This window comes from Pteropus vampyrus, unplaced genomic scaffold (assembly GCF_000151845.1).
Source record: "Pteropus vampyrus isolate Shadow unplaced genomic scaffold, Pvam_2.0 Scaffold77, whole genome shotgun sequence".
Classification (NCBI taxonomy): domain Eukaryota; kingdom Metazoa; phylum Chordata; class Mammalia; order Chiroptera; family Pteropodidae; genus Pteropus; species Pteropus vampyrus.
In genome coordinates this window covers 1,556,167-1,574,783 of record NW_011888858.1, presented here as the reverse complement: position 1 = coordinate 1,574,783, position 18,617 = coordinate 1,556,167, and the positions used below count along the sequence as shown (strand labels likewise).

General features: G+C 38.1%; 1 pseudogene; it reads right to left on the bottom strand.

The window, feature by feature from the left end:
• Positions 1–18,617, bottom strand: part of LOC105293796 — a 184,004-nt pseudogene that overhangs the window by 10,191 nt on the left and 155,196 nt on the right.

Genomic DNA, 18,617 nt, shown 5'->3' with positions numbered 1-18,617 from the left:
ATTAATCATTTCTTACTGGTTCCCTTTTATGTTTTCCATCTCCATTTTTTAATGTTTTCTATCTCATTGTTAAAGTTCTCACTGAGTTTATCTACTCTTCCCCTAAGTTCATTGAGCATCCTTATAACCAGTGTTTAGAACTTCGCTTCTGGTAGATTGCTCGTCCCCATTTTGTTGAGTTCTTTTTTTTCTGGAGCTTTGTTTTGTTCTTTCATTTCATGTGGGACATGATTCTTTGTCTACCCATTTTGGTTTCTTCCTTGTGTCTGTTTCTATGTATTAGGTAGGGTTGCTATGTCTTCCAGTCTTAGTAGAGTGGCCTTATGTAATAGGTATGTTGTGGGTCCCAATAGAATGGTCTTCCCTGGTCATCTGAGCCAAGTGCTCCAGGTATGTCCTTTGTATGGGTTGTGTGTGCCCTCTTGTTGTAGTTGAGCCTTGGTTGCTGTTTGCTCATTAGTGGGAAGGATTGTCCCTCAGGCTGATTGGTTGTGATGACTGGCCGTGACAAGGAGATATTGTGCAGGGGCTGACCCTACAGAGCAGGATTTGCTTCAGTAGGGGTCTGGTGCCTGCCAAGTCTTCCCTTTGGGTGTGTCATCCTCAGATGTGACCCTGGGGGGTGCTCCAGCTTAGACTGAAGCCGGCTACTTAATGTGCAGGCTGGGGCCTCCTGGATGGGGTCCTGCTGCAGGCCAAGTTGAGCTGCAGACTGTGCCCTTCCTGGGGCTACCTGGCATGAGCCACCAAGCAATCTGTAGACGGCTGCCACCCATGCTGGGCTTGCAAGTGCCTCGAGAGGCCAAGCCAGGACCTGAGGCTGCCACTAGTGCTGGGGTTGAGGCTGTCCAGCAAGAGGTATGGAGCATGCTGAGTCCAGATGCTGCTTGTTTGTGAAACTTTGAGAGATTTTAATAAAATCTGCAGCATGAGCCAAGGCAGGCCATTTGTATGGAAAATCCACTGCAAGTGGCTTGGGTGGGCCTGCATGTTGGGAGGGGCGGGGTCTCAGTGAATCACCGGGGTGGGGCAACTGTGTTAGCTACATTGATGGAAACTCACAAATGGCACCCACATGGATATGCAAGACAGGTGGGAAAGGGCTCAACAAAGGAACAATACCCTCCTCCAGCACTTCTGTCTGGGAGAAATCTGCCCTTCCAGGCCTTACCCTGAAGCCAGACAACTTAGTTCCTCCCTATATGTCCCTGGTGCCTTTTGAGCTGCTGCCCTACTGCTGGAGCTCAGAGTGAGTTCGTCACTAAGTCAGTGTACAGGCCCTTTAAGAGGAAAGTCTATGACTCCCTCAGCCTTCCATCTCACTCAGCCACAATATCTGATGGTTTCCACAGGCAGAAGTTTTGGGGACTTCTCTTCTAAGCACTGGAACTGTGGGTTGGGGAGCCTCACTTTTTTGGGGGGACCTCCAAAGCTGAGATATTTTTCCCAATTCTCAATCGCCATATGCGGGTGTGGGACCAGCCCATTTCATGTCTCGCGGTGGCCTCTTCTGTATGTCCTTAGTTGTAGGACTTCTGTTCAGCTAGACTCCTAATAATGGCTGTTCTATAGTTTAGTTGTAATTTTCACATGGTAGTGGGAGGAAGCAAGCACAACATTTAGCTACTCTGCCAACTTGACTGGAAGCCCCCAAACTTGTACTCTTTTTGTCTAAATGTTTTCCCAGATATTTCTTCTTTTTCTTAGCTGCTGTGGTTGCGACCGTTGAGTGCAAGCTTTGGAATTAAATTTCTTGGATTTGAATTACATCTCCTTCAATTACTAGCTGTGTGACTCTGGGTAAGAGATTGGTACTTGCAAGATTCAGTTTCCTCATCTTGAAAATGGGGTATTTATCTACTGCATAGATTGTTAGACTTGAGATAATGCATATAATGTGCTTAGCATAGTGTGTGGAATGCAGTGAGTTCTTGGGAAGTTGTAGTTACTGTTATTATGTAATAATAGGTTTATGAGAGAACCTAAGCACCAAGAAGTTGAGCATAAAGTCACGTGTTGCTGTGTGGCTACAATAAGATAAGAAGAGATCTCCTAAGCTAAACATCTTTGAGTTAAGAGGAAATGTCATTGTACCAATGGATCTCCTATCTCTTTTTCTTATGCTTATGCCACATTTTGTGCCCTCTGCTTCAAATTCATATGATGAGAGTTGCCCCACTGCTGTTTGATGTTGAAGGGGGCCTGGAACTGGAAGAGGACTGGGCAGCAGTGAGTGGAAGTAGGCCAAGAACACAAATGTCTGAGTTTCTGTAGTCTCTACCCGGATGTTATGATATCAGAACTTCTTGAATGGTGTGAGCCTGTGGTTTTTATATTCTTTTAGTTATCAGATACTTGTCAGAAATGAAGGGTAGTGATTTGCATGAGTTATACCACCTGGAAGAACAAACTTTCATATTTTATTTTTTTCTGTTTCCCGTGTTCATTTGCCGCATACTGTGCTGTGACCTAGTGGTTGGAAAAAGGGTGCCCACAAAGCGTTTTTCTGTCATGGAGGGGATGGGTTCTCCTTTCCTCTGGTCTGATTGTTTCCATGTGCAGGGACAAAGAGTAACCCTTCTGGCCTCTTGTTCCATCCATTATTTCTTATGAGTTTCTTGGGTAATATCTACTGGTCCATGATTCTCAAGGCTCCAGATTCTAAGGATATATTCTTTACTTTCTGCACTACCCTAGATACAATGAGGAAATACTTGCTGTTGGTGTATGTGTCCTGCGGACCCAACCCTCCCTTAAGATGGGCTTTCCCAAGATCTAGTATGGGGCGATGGGCAGGAAAGTGTCATACATTACTTGCTTTACAGATTTAGGTTACAGATCTTTCAATGGGCCTGTCAATACTGATGCCGCAATGATCAGTGCATCACCTTATTTAACCATTGGTCCTAAACTGGGAGAAAGAAGAAATGGGTATTATTATTAATTCCCTAAAACCCCAACAGTGATGTTTTCCAGCTCCCACTTAGCTGGGGTTGCCTGAATGATCAAGAACAATCTGCTTAAAATGAACTCATATCCTACTTTTCTTAAAAGAAATACATATTTGTTAGTGTCTATATACAAGCAGTAAAAAAAACTTTCTCTTTAAAAGGGAACATATACAGAACTCTTAAAAAGAATTCTTTCTTGCATATTCACAGTTTGTCTCTTAGAGAGACAGGTGTGTTTCTCTTTACTTATTCAACAAATATTTATTCAGCACCTTCTACATGCCAAGCACTGTCTTAGGTGTTGGAGCTGTCACTGGAAAGCAAAAACAGATGGGGCCCTTACTCTTCTGTTTGGTCTTCTATTCTACTGGCGGAGATAGGCATGAATATAAAAATCATATAAATTGTTGTATATTTAAAAACAAGCTGTGACCAGTGGTATGAAGTTAATAGTCCACGATTCTGTGCAAATGTTTAACAGATACTCTGACTTGAGCTGTCTGTGGGATTAGATATCTCTGAAGAAATAATGCTTGAGCTAAGGATGAGGACAAATAAATAAATGGGGTGAAGTTAACTGAGTTAGTACTCATAGAGAAACAATTAACTGGCCCTTTATCTTTATATTTTATTATCTATCCAGCCTTTCTGAATATTCAGATGTGGCAATGATTTTCTATCATACTTTCCAACTACCCTGACCAGCTTTCCCTAAAGTGAGAACACATGACTTGTCAAAGGATTTTCTTCCTAAATTGTCAATTTATTTTTAATTCATTCATTCATTCATTCATTCATTCATTCATTCATTCATTCATTCACTTACTCATTCACTCACTCACTCACTCCATCCATCCATCCAACCATCCATCCATCCATCCATCCAAACACATTTATCAAATGCCTGTGTGTGCCTACTACCGTGCTAGGAAATGGGATGTAGAAAGGCCTAAAAACAAAATCATGGTTAATTGACATTAATTATATCTTTCATTGGGCTCCTACACTATTGTGTTTTTCTCTCAGCACTGTCAAGTGTTGTGTTTATTAACTTTCATGTTTGTCTTCACGTGAGACTCAGCTCTGTAGTTAGACAATATGTCTCATTCATTTTTGGGTTCCTAATATGGTACATAGTCGATATTTAAGAAATATTTGTTGAATGATGAGTTTAATTTATTATTATTATTGAGGAGCGTAATATTAAATATGAGATAAATAATCACTGCTATTATGCAGGCTAAAATTGGAGTAACCAGTTTGATGTTCTAGTATGTTAAAAGATGAACTGAGGCACAGCAAAATTTTCAAGAGTTTATTTGAACATATGCCAATTCAAATTGGGCAGTGCCAAACCTAAAGTGGTTGGAAGCACTTCCCCCACAGGAACTAGGGGAGAGGTTTTTATAGAGACAACATGGCAGTAAAGCAGATAAATTATTTGATGGTTATATCTTAAGCAGTTGCCTTGTTTGGGAAAGCATAGTTGGCTGTTTGTGGCTGATTGTTAAAGTCAAGTGCATTGACTCTGGCTTAGGTTTTAGTTTGCTTACATAAGCTACCAAGGCATTAGAGCCACCTCAAACTAATGGCCTCCTTATTTAAATTCTTTAACAGGTGTAAACTAATAATGCCACACCTTAAGTGAAGTGGATGGCTTCTGGTAAGACCTTAGCATGCCTGGCCAAGAGCCATCAGAAACAGCTCCTTTGTCATTTTGCTTTGCCTCTTAGTGCCTTAAGTCGTGGGATCTTTCAGGGAGCAAGAGCAATAACACATTGCTACCCGTTGTGGAGATGAATGAAATGATTGATAAATGGACCCTGTTCCTTGGATATAGGCAACCTATGAACTGGCATATCTTAATCACATCAAATCACATCGTATCTTTAGGTCTTAGAAGAGTTTAGTGAAATAGTCAAAAGCTAAGAAATTTAAACTTTTTTCTTAGATTCAGAAAGAATTTCTATAAATTTCTCTTAAAGTAAAGGCTGTTTTAGAAAAGTGAATAAGGTGTCTGGCACAGATCTCTCAACTCTCAAAATAGACCTGTGAGATTCAGATGCAAAAACGGGCCATAATTTCTTCTCTTACAGGTGCACTACAAATCAAATGATTTCCATTTGTTTTTCTTGTCATTTTAGCTACCACTATAGCTTCATTATGTCTTTGTATTTCCCTCCTCTTTGCCCTACCAATTCCGCCTAAGATTTTCCACAGTTCTTGGTTGAGAAGTAAATTTATAAATTACCTGACAGTAAAATCAGAGGATAAGTAAATCACCATCCAGTTTGATCACAAAATCAAAATGTTTGTAAAATGTCAAACCTTTAACAAGTCTATTGCTTCTTTTGAAAAATGTGTCAGTTCTCCTTCATGCTGAGAACAACTAAGTCATTCCATGAATTTTTCTCTGATATAAGGCCAAAGGTGCAATGTTTTCAGACTATAAATTATGTCCAACATCTAACCAAATGGTTAAGCAGCATTTTTTCTTTTTATTTTTAAGGATCTTATTTCATAATTTAAACCTCTATTGAACAGAGTTGAGCTCTGTGTTTTTGTTAACTCAAATAGATAATGTAAAATTTGTCCTGAAGTTTCAGGCAGTAAAAGTTTGGTCTACAGGCCTTCAGCTATTTGTGCTTTCCTGTTAATGTCATCAGACATTTTCCTTCTAAGTACTCTTCAGAATTATGCTATGTATCTGGGCATATACATTTATATGTATATATAAAACTCCCTCCACTCTAAGAGTTGTTCATCAAACCCCAATTCCTGCTTGACTTTAATTAATCTTGCCCACAGATGACAAATTGGGGACCTTTGGAGAACATTTGTCAAAGTCAAGTTCTTTTGCAAAGCCAAAAGTAAAGATCTTTAAAAAAGATTTTGAAGAAGTGTTTGGCGAGTTGAGCATGCACTTCCAAATCTGCTGAGAGGGATAATCACTGCAAACAGTGAGCTCGTTGAACTTGAGGAACTCAAGCAGGGCTACCAATTTCCAGGTAAAAAATTTAATATTAGTGGAACATGTTGGCCTATTAAATATAGAAACCCATTTCTGAGAATGGTTAATAACTGGAACCTTGCAAAAAGTCAGTTTCTCATAGGAAGTTTAAAAAATGGTTAAAGAAAACATTCCTGAGACTTTCCAAATGATATAACTAGTAATCTGAGGTGTAACATGAATACTCTTTGTTGAACTGATAATAAAGAAGAAAACATATTCTCCCCCTACCCATTCTCTCTCTCTCTCTCTCTCTCTTGCGCATACATGCACGCATGCACACACACACACACACACACACACACACACACACACACACACACACACATACATATGTACCTGTAGAGTCTACTTAATGCATTAAACTTAGGTATGAGTTTCTGTGTATGAGAGTTTCAGAACAAAAATATTCTATCTGGCCATGTAAAGAATTGAAAGATCTTTATTTCTCAAACTTGCCACCTTCTCTCATCTTGTTTCCTATCTCAAACAACTCTCCCCCAACTTTCAAATAAGCCTCAAATACTACATTAATATTTTTGGGTTGTCCAACTAACTAATAATTATTTATTTTTCTTGCCTTTAAGTATTTCTAAACAAGGTTGGCTAATTCTCTCAAAGATTAGGTCCATCTTGACATCTTTATTTTAGGTCTAAACATAAGGTGAAGGGCCAACAAGACTTTGGTGTGTAAAGCTAGGAGACAAGCAGTCTTTCAACACCCTTCATTTATAGCCTCCATTATCATTTATCTTATATAATGAATCAGATCATTTTCTTTCTCATTAGCTACCCTTCCCAATGGGTTGGTCTGCTTCAAATGGATTGCTAGCTGCAGATCAAGCATGCTCAAATATCTCATCAATTCCAGATAATTCCCCTAATTGAGAAACTTGTACTTTTATTGCATCCTCAAAAAGCAATTTCCTAATAACTTATTAAAATAATGCCATTTTCCAGCTTTTAAAGAAGTCCCACTTTTACATGGTGTCATGCTATAATTAGTAATACAGCATCAGTGATTAAGCTGAATACCAATTTGAGGCATTTGCACAGCTTTAACTGAGTTCGGTCACTAATGGGGTATGGCACTTTGATTGTTCCTTGATACCTGAATGCTGCAGCAATACCTAGATTTTTGGATTACCTTGAAATGTTTTTAGACTTTTGCAACCATGGCAACAGTTGGTTCAAATGAATCCAAGAGCTTTAAAAACTAAGATTTCATTGTTGAATTTCTTTGCTTTTTTTTTTTAACCCCTTGTTCACAAAACTTATGAGAAAATAGTTACAGCCAGGTTTTGTATAAATATGGTATTCACCATTCTATAGAAAAGGGCAAAATATAGGTATAATTGTTTTCCCACCAGATAGAGAATGGAAAACTGTTGTGTGGGTCCTCTAACTGGTGTTTAAAGGTTACATGATAATATAGTAGTAAGGTGGTAAAAAAAAAACCCGGTGCAAAATTAGAACCCATCCAAATGCCTAAGCTTAGAACTCACCCATATCCACTTGGACACCAAAAACCTCAAATTCTATTGATGAAAAATTTAAAAATTTTCTTCTTTCTTCCTCATTCTCATTACCACTTCCCCAATCTAGGAATAACCTATTACCCTGGCTTTCTGACTCTCATTTGGCACTTTTTTGACCCATCCGTAGGTCTAGTTGATCTTGCTACTTGAAAACCTGTGATGGATCTCTATCACCTTCAGAATAAAGTCTAAATTTTTGACATGAATTCAAGCTTTTCTATTCTACAAACTGGCTCAGCCTAATTTTTTAAGTTTTTCTCTATTCACTTTTCTTCATGTACCCCAAATTCTAGATGTACTAGATTTCTGATATTCTCTGAAGAGAACCTGTTATTTCTTTTCTTTCTGACTTGTTTTTACTGTTCTCTGTCTAGGATACCCTTTATTTACCTGGTCTGTCTGATATCTATCAAGATATTCCTCTTGTCTCAGTTCAAGTTTCTCTGATATCCCTGCCCCTTTCTCTACTTCCCAGCAAACTGCCAACTACATTAGTGTTATATCCATGTCAGATTTTATTTAATTAATTGTACATTTTAATTTTTTTGTGAACTCTTTGAAGGCCAGGAATTTGCCACATTTACCTCTTTATTCACAGCATTTAGCACAATGACAATTTTGTCACATGACAAAATTCTGGTGTTTTTGAGATCAATTGAATTGTCACTAAAATTGATTTATAGCTACTGCTCATTGAAATAACTCAAGACAAAATAGTGAAAAAGTAAAAACTGTTTTCATTGTCTTCTTTTTATTTTTAGACCCAACCCTTCTTATCAGTCTGGTTCCAGCACTGCTCTTTACTTTATCTTTACCGCTCAGCATGTAGAGAATCCCTCACAATTGGACTTCCTTTAGGACAATCTCCACAGTATGCACAGAAGCAAATGCTAAAGGAGGGGAAAAGTCAAAAGGTTAGGAAAGCATAAAGAAAGCAAGTCTAGGTTGGTGTTCTGATGCTAGGATTGGATGAACACTCCTCAAGGGCCCCTGCCATATTGTCCCCCTAACCACCCCTCCCTCCTTTCCTTCCCCCTAAGATCCTAGACAAACACTAACTTTCATCTCCTTACATATTGTTATACAACTCTCTCAGACTCTGTGGAGAGTTTTTTCCATTCTCCTTTTTGGAAAAATCTCTCTCTCTCTCTCTCTCTCTCTCTCTCTCTCTCTCTCTCTCTTTCTCTCTTCAAGGTTTCTGATGCATCATAGAAAATAGGTTAAGTTAATATGATCACTTGAGAACAGTAGGTGGTCATGGCCCTTTACCAGTAATCTAATCTTCAATAAATCTGAAAATAGAAGAAGTTAAACTCCAGGGCTACATTTTCTTCCCCCTTGAGAAGCTGTCTATATATGTAGCTGTTACAGAATCTCAGTCATTTCACTCTGAAATCTCCAATACTATATTGTCTCATCCCCGGGGTCAGAAAGTTGTCCAGCAGAAGCAAAAACTTCATCTCAGACTCTTCTCTGTTTATCCATATTTTTAATGCCTGTTTGACAAACAAAGGCCAGAGAACAGCAGGCAAAGTGAATTCTGTTTCTGACTAGTGCGGGAGCAGAAGTAGTAGGGAAGCTTCACACGTGTCTTCCTATCTTCTGTCTCGTCTTTAGGCTTATTTAACTCTTAAGCCATCTCGTTCCATTCTTAATTTTATCTTTACTACTTATGGGTCCCATCATATTTATTTAAATATTTCTTAGTTAATTTTTGAGTTATTCATTTGTCAATCACTCATTTTAATAAAATATTATTGAATACCTACTGTATTAATCAGGGTAAGTGATGCTGATTATTGTAACAAAAATCTCAGCAGCTTAGCACAGTGGTTTGTTTCTTGCTCACCTGAAGTCCAATATGAATGTTCCTTCTGAGACTGCTCACTTTATGAGGGTAATTCAGAGGTTTGATCTTTTCCATCTTGTGGCACCACCATATTCAGGGGTATAAGAGTTCTGAGCCACATGGATATAGAAAGAACCTTTGAAAGATTGTGTGTATTATAGGCAAGTTTGGTAGTACTGTATATTATGTGCAGTCATGTTCTATTGGATAGAACTCAGTCACATGATTACATGCTCCAGGCTGAGAGTGAGTAGCTGTAAGAGGGGTATGGGAAATGTAGTTTAATTGTATATCTAGGGAGGGGAGAGGAGAACTGATGAATACAATACCAGATACTTTGTGAAGTATTGGGAATTTTTAAAAAATGAATAAAATCTCATAGTTCAGGGGGCCAGGCACACATAAACAAAAAATTAAATATAAAATATTATTAACACTATTGAGTGTGTACTTTCTTCCATGTACTATACTAAGCCTTTAATATAGTGGCCCATAATTAACTGATTCCTTACAACAGCCCCATGAGGTAGATACTTTTATTATCCCAGTTTCATAGATAAGGAAACTGAGGCACGACAGTTTAAGAAACTTGCTCAAGGTCACACTACAAATAAGTGGTAGAGCCAGGATTTAAACCTATGTAATCTAGCTTTATAGTGCGAACATTTAATTGTATTATACTACAGTGATAAGAAGATGCACTGGATGTTAGGGGACTACAAGGAAGACCCAGATAGTTGTGGAATTAGGGAAAGGTTTTCTGCAGCAAATGATTCCTGAATGTAGGTATAATGGCTGTTTCAGGGCGGGAGGAATTCCAGCAGAGGAGACAGGATGGATAAAGGTAGAGCAGTGACAGATATATAGTTGTATTGCAGGATCTATAAATAGTTTCAAGTCAGTGGGTCAGGTTCCAGGCTGGGAGTTGGGAGAGACTAGGTGTGGAGGTAGATGGGACCAGGCCATAGAGAGCATTTATCCAGTACTAAAGAGGTTGAAACTTAACTTAAGTGATGGAAGCCTCTGAAAAGATTCATGAAAAGCATTTAAATAATCAAATTTGCATTTTACTTACATTCCACTGGTGGCTATGTGAAGAATAGATTGGAGTGGACCCAGCGCTGACTGAAAGATCAGTTAAGAGGCTTTTAAAGTTGTCCAGGAAAGCCAAATTTTATTTTTTTATTTTTTTAAAATTCTTTTTCTTTTTATTTTTTTTTTAGGCGAAGCAACCCGTGGTTGACCTCACAGATTGCAAGGACCTTGTCAGTTTACAATCTCTCATTTTTTATTTTTTATGCCTATAGCAACTGGTCTTCCTAGGTTGTCTCCCATCCAAGTACTAACCAGACCAGACCCTGCTTAGCTTCCGAGATCAGATGGGATTGGGCTTGGGATAGACACTTGGGTCATAGACACTTTTTGTATCTTTGATAAAATGTGACAGAGCTTTATATGAGGACATTGTATACACTAGGGGTTGACTGCACAGGTTCTGAAGCCAGACCACAGAAGGCCTAATCTTGGTGCCATTGATTACTATCCATTCACACACAACACGTGCCTCAGTTTCATCATCCGTAAAATGGAGATAACAGAACCTCTTTCACATGATTGCCATGAGGACAGATGTGTACTATGGTAAGTAATACTCAGCCATTTGCTATAATTTTATATTCTCTGTGTAATAAGAAAGAAAACAAAATATTTTAAAATTTGGCCTTCCTGGTCTACGGCCAGGGATTGTAAACTGACAAGGTCCTTGCAATCTGTGAGGTCAACCAAGGGTTGCCTTGCCTAAAAAAAAAAAGACATAAAAAGCTGGGGGGTTATGTGAATGAAGGGGATGAGGAGGGATTGGGAGGCAGTATTAGCAAGAGGTGAGCCAATCAGAGGGTACAGGGACCTCCTTTAAAGAGATGTCTAAAAAAAAGTGAATTTTTGTTTATAAAAACAACTACCCTTGCCCTATATAACTTGTATGATAAAATGAAAGTGTACGAAATTTATTTAGATACCACCTTTGCAGCATAAATATCCCTTTAATCACTGTGTTGGTCAAGACATTTAATTGCGGTACTTTATTCTTCCATTTCAATGTAAGGAGAACATGATTTTGCCAATGACAATTATGTTCTCATTTTCCAATGGAGGCAGATGTCTGCACTTAATCTGAGAAATTACCTGCATTTCTATGTTGCAAATAGCCTTCATAGTAATTAATAACAAACTGTGTAAGTGCACCCTTTCACCGGTCTGACAAATTCAATCAAATCGGTGATATATATCTGCCCACAAACTGAGATGCCATATGCTCCATGTAGCATTCCATTTGGGACTGGACACTAACTAGCGAGGATTTATTAAGTCATCAATTACTGAGTCTACCATTTCTTTATTATTTATTCTTTAGCAGCCCTGAAGAATAGGGCTCAATTGCTTCTCCCACTTTGCAGGGAAGGCAGTGAGAGGCAAGGTAATTTGCCAAAAAGGTGGAAGAGTGAGATGGTGTCATGTCTGAGATTAGCTCCCTCAGTCCCAGGGGGTAATTTGGATTTCACTGCTTCTGTGAGTGGATACTGGCTACATGTTCATCATACACTTTCATCTAAGGTTGCTGAAGCATTTCATGAACAGAAATCTTTTCCCTCCTGGTCTCTCTGGTCCTTACAGGATATATTACACCACTCAGCACCTATATTGCTCTTATATGTTTCTATTCTCTCCTTTAAATGTTCCTTTTGTGTAAAGTACTTAAATCCCTAAAAAAGTTGTGAGCTCTGTGGCAGCAGGAAATATGCTTTTCTATTTCTTTTGGTATCTTTATACAGTGTAATGCTAGGCGTGCGGGTCAACCCTCAATCAATAGTTATTGCTCTATGATCCTATATTATGATCCTTTGTAAATTAGGTGACCAAAACACAAGATTCCAATTTGCTTTACAAAATTAAATTGTGCTTTTTACCAAGAGGGATCTGTGTTTGGGCTACTTTTGAAATATAGCTAGATTTAGCAGAATTCAACTTTGACATCATTTCATGTGTACACATTTAGCAGGGGTAATGGAATAATCACCTTAGGGGATGATTTGCTCATGTAAAAAGAATTATAGAAATGTGTACTATGCTCCCTATGAATATTTGCTTAGGAAGCTGGAACTGTGTAAGGCACCATCATCCTTTGTCAAGTCTAATGTTAAATTTCTTATTTAATTAAATGTGTCTGGCCTATATGATTTCCAGTTTTGAAAGTTTGAGAGGAAAATGAGGGAAAGGATAAGGGAATTGAATTGCTTACCAATAAATGGTGGGAATGAATGACTGAAAAACACTAATCTTCAGTTTGAATTATTTTAAAGTCAATTAAAAAGTATAGGTTATGTAAGATGGCCTCTGTCCTTCCCTCCTTTGCTTTCATCTTTTCTTCTTTAAGCCTTAACAGTGTTCCATTTTGTTTGGTTTGGAGACTCCTAAGTATTGATTACATCAACCCAAGTCTGACAAATTGCATAGCCTCTGCAGGCAGGGCTGGTATGTGCCAGTTCTCAGTGATAGACATAACAGCTGGCATCCATTCTGAGTTGTCAGTCCCTCTACCATACTAGTTGTCAAAGATTTTGACTGTCATCCATCCCTTGCCATACACAATATGTACTGGCTACATATTTGGATTCTCTTCTATCACAGTGTTCTTGCTGAACCATTCTCTTCAGCTCTACTTTGGGTTTCCAAAATTGAAGATGAACAAGGTGTAGTGGACCTTTATTGTTTTCACCTGTCCAGCATGGATTGACCCTGTTTTGGTAACAATCCCAGATTTTGTTTGGGGCTCATCCCTTTCCATCTCAGTCCATGAGGTCCCAGTAGAACCGACTCCATCCCAGACACATGTTTCAGATTTGGCATGTTGATTCGGGATGATGTGATCCCATCATGTTTGTTAGATGCCTTGAATTAATTACTAGAACCATTGGACTAGAAGATCTTCACTTTCACTGGTTTTAGAATTGTAAAGATGGAAGGTCTATGGCTGCTGCAGCCATCGTGGTAACAAGTGGAGTCTGAGAACACAGTGTGCACTGAGGCAGGAGAACCAGAAGATGGAGAGTGAGAGAAATGTGGTCTTTAAAACATTGGTTGAAACTGTTTATCCAGCTATTCCTGAAGTCAATTCTACTCCTAGAAGTTTTTTTTTTTCACCAAATAAATAGACTTCTTCTTCGTCTTCGTCTCCGTCTCCGTCTCCGTTTCCGTCTCCGTCTCCGTCTCCATCTCCGTCTCCGTCTCCTTCTTCTTCTCCTCCTCCTCCTCCTTCTTTTTTAGAGCAGTGTTAGGTACACAGCAAACCTGAGTAGAAAGTGAAGAGAGTTCCCATGTATCCCCTGCCCCCACCACATGCACAACCTCTCCTACCATCATCTTTCATGTACTCAGAGTGGTACATTTGTTATAATGGACAAACCTACATTGGCACATCATTATCACCCCAAATTTATAGTTTACACTAGTGTTTATTCTTTGTATTATACAATCTATAGGTTTTGACAAATGTATAATGATATGAATCTGCCATTACAATATCATACAGAATTGTTTCACTGCTCCCTCCAAACTCCCTGTGCTCTACTTACTTATCTTTCCCCCTAACTCCTGGTAACCACTGATCTTTCTATTGTCTCTAGTTTTGCTTTTTCTAGAATGTCATATAGTTGAAATCATACAGTAAGTAGCCTTTTCATATTGGCTTGTCTAAATTCATTTACTTAGTAGTATGCATTTAAGTTTCCTCCATGGCTTTTTGTGGCTTGATAGTTTATTTCTTTTTAGTTCTGAATAATATTCCATTGTCTAGATGTACCACAGTTTATCCATTCACCTACTGACAGATGTCTTGGTTGCTTCTAAATTTTGGCAATTATGAATAAAGCTACTATAAGCATTTTCGTAGGTTTTTGTGTGGACATAAGTTCCCTGAAAGCATTTATAGATATAAATTCTCCCTTTACTTTAACCATTTTGGATTAGGTTTCTTATTACAAGCAAGCAGAAGATCCTAATGATACACAGGCAGGATTATAAACTGTCTAGGATGTTCTTGCTGCCCTTTTCTGCCCCACCTCATTTCACGCACCCACTCTTATTTTTTTCCTCCTTCCCTTTATTAAGGCAAAAAAGAAGTGTAATCTATCCACACACATCATCTTTTGACTGAATTATTGCAATGGCCCTTAAAATTCATCTCTCTGTTATTGGTCTTGTCTTCCTTCCATTCTTTCCTCTACCATGTAACCAGAAGGATTGTTCATTTGTAAAATAGATCATATCACCCCTCTGCTTAATCTGTGCCCCTCTGGCCCATGTTGTACTACGGTTCTTGGGATAGAATCCAGTGATCCAACATAGCCTACAGGCCCTTAGATGAGTTAGTCCCCTTCTCTCATCACTTTTCTCTCATTCTTTGTGCTCTGTCAATTCCATGACAGTCGTGATACCTTTAAGTCTTTGCGTATATTGTTTTCTTTGCCCTGAAGACCATGCATGCCTGCCCTTCCCCGCTTTTCCTTTTCCTTCAATTCTTATTTAGATATTACTTTTTCCAAAGGCTTTCCCTGACTTTATTGTCTGAGTTAGGTCTCTACACTATATGTAGCCACATAATATGTTTACTTGGCACTCAGTATCACTGAATTGTGATATCCAAGCTTCTCTGGAATCAACTTTTGATGTGAGCCACTTCTTGGAACCAAGCCTCAAAACAAGTGCAAGGTAGGTAGGTTTGGGTGGGGGCCGGGTGGGAATCCTAGATCTACTACAGGGAAGTGTGGATAAAATCAAGTGGGCCCCAGAGTTAGGGGGAAAGTAGGTAAGGGAGAAGAGAAGAATATGAAACTCAGTGTGGAGGAATGGAGGAAGGCAGACTTAGTATTCTAAGTGCTTTTCTGTGTCTCTCTGTGAGATGCATTCATCCAGTGAGATGGACATGATTGTCTTCCTTTTTTAGAAGACATCGAGTGATGTAAGAAAATTAGCCAAGTCTAACAACTAGCAAGAGGCAGAGTTGATAGGATTGCCAGATTTAGGAAATAAAAATATAGGAAGTCTGGTTAAATTTGAATTTTAGATTAAATACTTTTTAGATTGAATACTTTTCTTTAGTATAGTATGTCCCAATTATTCATTGTTTATCTGAAATTCAAATTTAACTGGTTGTCCAGTATTTCATTACGGAACTCAAAAAGGTGGGGCACTTTTTACTTTTTACAGGATAAACTCCCTTAGTCTAATCAGTGGTTAAGAATATTGAACATGAGAAAGAAGTGGGCAGCCCAGTGGTGTCAAAGTGACCAAGGAACTGCAATTCTTATATTCTTAGCAGTAGTAATAGTATCCTGTCAAAAAAACCACAAAGTGATGTTTCCAGGAGGGTCACACATGTGACCTGAATCACAGTTCTGGGAATTTTAGGAAACAGCCTTAAATCCATTTGAGCAAATTGAGATGTCAATTAATTATAAATTGATTTCCCAAGGTAGTATTCCAAAATATGGAAACATTTTTTGAAAAGATGCCTTTAATTTATAAATGTATACCCTCCCATAAGTGGAAATAACACTGGATAGATGATGATATCTACTTTAGGAAAATTTTGCAGCTGTTAGGTATGATGATTACAAAATGTCTTTAAGAACATGAGGAAATGCTACACAGTAAGATACATAATTGTACATATGGGATGATCACAGCTGTTTGAAAGGAGAAAAAGGAAGAGAGAATGAAAATTAGACTTAAGAAATAGATTGGCAAGAAATACATCAAACATTGAAAGTGATTTTCAGTGGGTGGTAGGCCATCTTTTTCCTCCCTTCAACTTTTCTGTAGTTTTCAAAATTTCTGTTAATGACATATATTACTTTTATGGTGAAAATTAACAGTATTTTATTTTAAAAGGGAGAAAATAAATACTAGTATTATTTGCTGTAAAATCTGTTTTTCCCAGTAAATATAAACTTTTAGCATTGTATTTGCATATAGTAGACACTCAACAAATAATACTGAACGAATGAATGAGGATAGGGAGTGTGTCGATATTCTTTACCATTGTATTTGCTACATCCCATTAAAGAAAGTTCAGTGAATGAGGAATATTAGCTTTTGGTTGTTTTAGACAACTCTCCTAGTCTCTGAGACTGAGTTTCCTTATCTGTAAATCAAGGGCTTAGCCTATCATCTCTGTGGTGGTCTCCAGAAGCTGAAAAATGTGAATATTTGATTATGCTAAGTTCAGAGTGTCAGGTAGCAGCCAGTTGTGATTTTATAGGTCAGGACACTTCTTACTTCTAGATACCCCAAATTTAGGATCAGGCAAGCCTTTTCTGATGGACTATTTTATGAGAGTTCAGAACTTCCCAGTTGTACAGAGCTCACTCACAATTAAATCTATGCTTGCTTCATTTCAAAGATTTTATTTTACATTGCTCCAATGCTTTTTTATTGCTTTGTTTTGTAATGGTAGCATGTCTGGCCTATTTTAAGATTATTGGCAGTTGACAGCTGCTCTAAAGCTGGCTGAACAGTTTGTCATGCCCGTACTATATCAGAGAAATGGTATATTGAGATGACCAGTTTGTTCTACTGTTACAATTTTGTATTTGAACAGTCAAAGATGTCTTTTTACCAAGAAAAAGGAGAAAATCAGAACCTTTAAATTCAGGATTTTGTTTGCCCATTTGAGGCACATTTATAGGTAAAATGGAAATGTACTCAGCTGACCTGGTTACATTAAGGAGGATGTCTCTATGTTTAGTGATTTTTATGGTAGGTAAAGAGTTTATTTTTAAGATTTTTGCTGCTGCTCTCTCCAAAATTTTTTTCTATTTGCTTATTGTAAAAGATGGTTAGAAGCTATTTACAAACCTTTGATCAGCAGCCCTTAAAATCTTTTCTTAGTTTTAATAATATGTAATATTCTTTTATCTTTTAAAAAAGCTACTTACTTTCCTTGGTAAAAATAATTTCAGTTATTATATGGATAGTTTCTAGTGTAAGGAAAATGAGAATGCTCTCAAACCTAAGTTAATTCTGCCTACAACAGGAATCAACTGAAAATGCCATTGGTCCAAGGTTAAGTCGATTGTGGAAATGTCAGGAAGATTGAGTCACCAAAGCACCATGTAACTTCTTCCATATGCTTTTAGGGTTCACCCTCTAGCTTCTCTAAGAGATGTTAAAATAGAGATTAAGACACAGTGATAAAGTAATAAATTCATGAAAAAATATATAAAATTATGAAAAAATAGTTTCTCTAACCCTGAATTTAAAACATCCACGCTTATAGCACACAATCATGAGTGCACATGAGAAACTAGCAATGGTTTGATTTTACAAAAGGGACACACTGTTTCTTGAGAGAACCTTGCTATCAACATCAGTTTGCTTCCTCCAATTAGTACCCAATTCTGTAATGTGGTTAGCTTTTCCCTTCACAAAAGCATATTGATTTTTTGGCAAACATTTCATTATTTCAGAAAAAAGGAAGAATATCAGATATTGAACTGGCGTAAACATTCATATGACTGGATACTTGGCTATTCTAGTCCTCACTTTCTGGCTATTGGGTTTTGACTGCAATTGTTAGAAACCGAATATAAAGGAAGAGGAGGCATCAGTATCTATTGCAGGAGCAGTTTCTTCCAGTCTCATTACTAGTAAATTGGGAAGAAAAATAAAAATGAAAGACCCCATTTCTACTTTCTCTATAAGGATGTGGATGTTGAATTTAAATTCATCTATGGTGAAAAGGAATTTTCCACTCAAATGGCTAACCTTATAATCAGCTCTTTGTTCTGCATCTGTAGACATGCTTGATGCATAGGCTGAAGGGCAGAGTGATCTCAAGATCAACTGAAGCCTCATCCTCCCCTTTGATTGTTCTGTCTACATAACAGATGTATTGTCTAAGTTCATGTCTGATCATCTCATGCTCTGTAACTGCCCTTTGCCCAAAGCAACTCTTTGTGCGCCTGTAACCTATAGCAACTCCCGTGGTCTGTAACCACCTAAGGACACATCAACCAATCAGCCCATATCAACTATAACAGCGGCGATAAACTCTATAAAAACAAAATTGCCCCTGAGCTTGGGGCCCAGATCTTCAGAGCACTAGCTCTTCTGGGACTGCCGACGTAATAAACCTGAGTTTTCCAGCTCTCCAAGTGGTGCTTGGTTTCTCACTGGTCTGCTTTTCTGCAACAATGGGAGGAGGGGTAGTT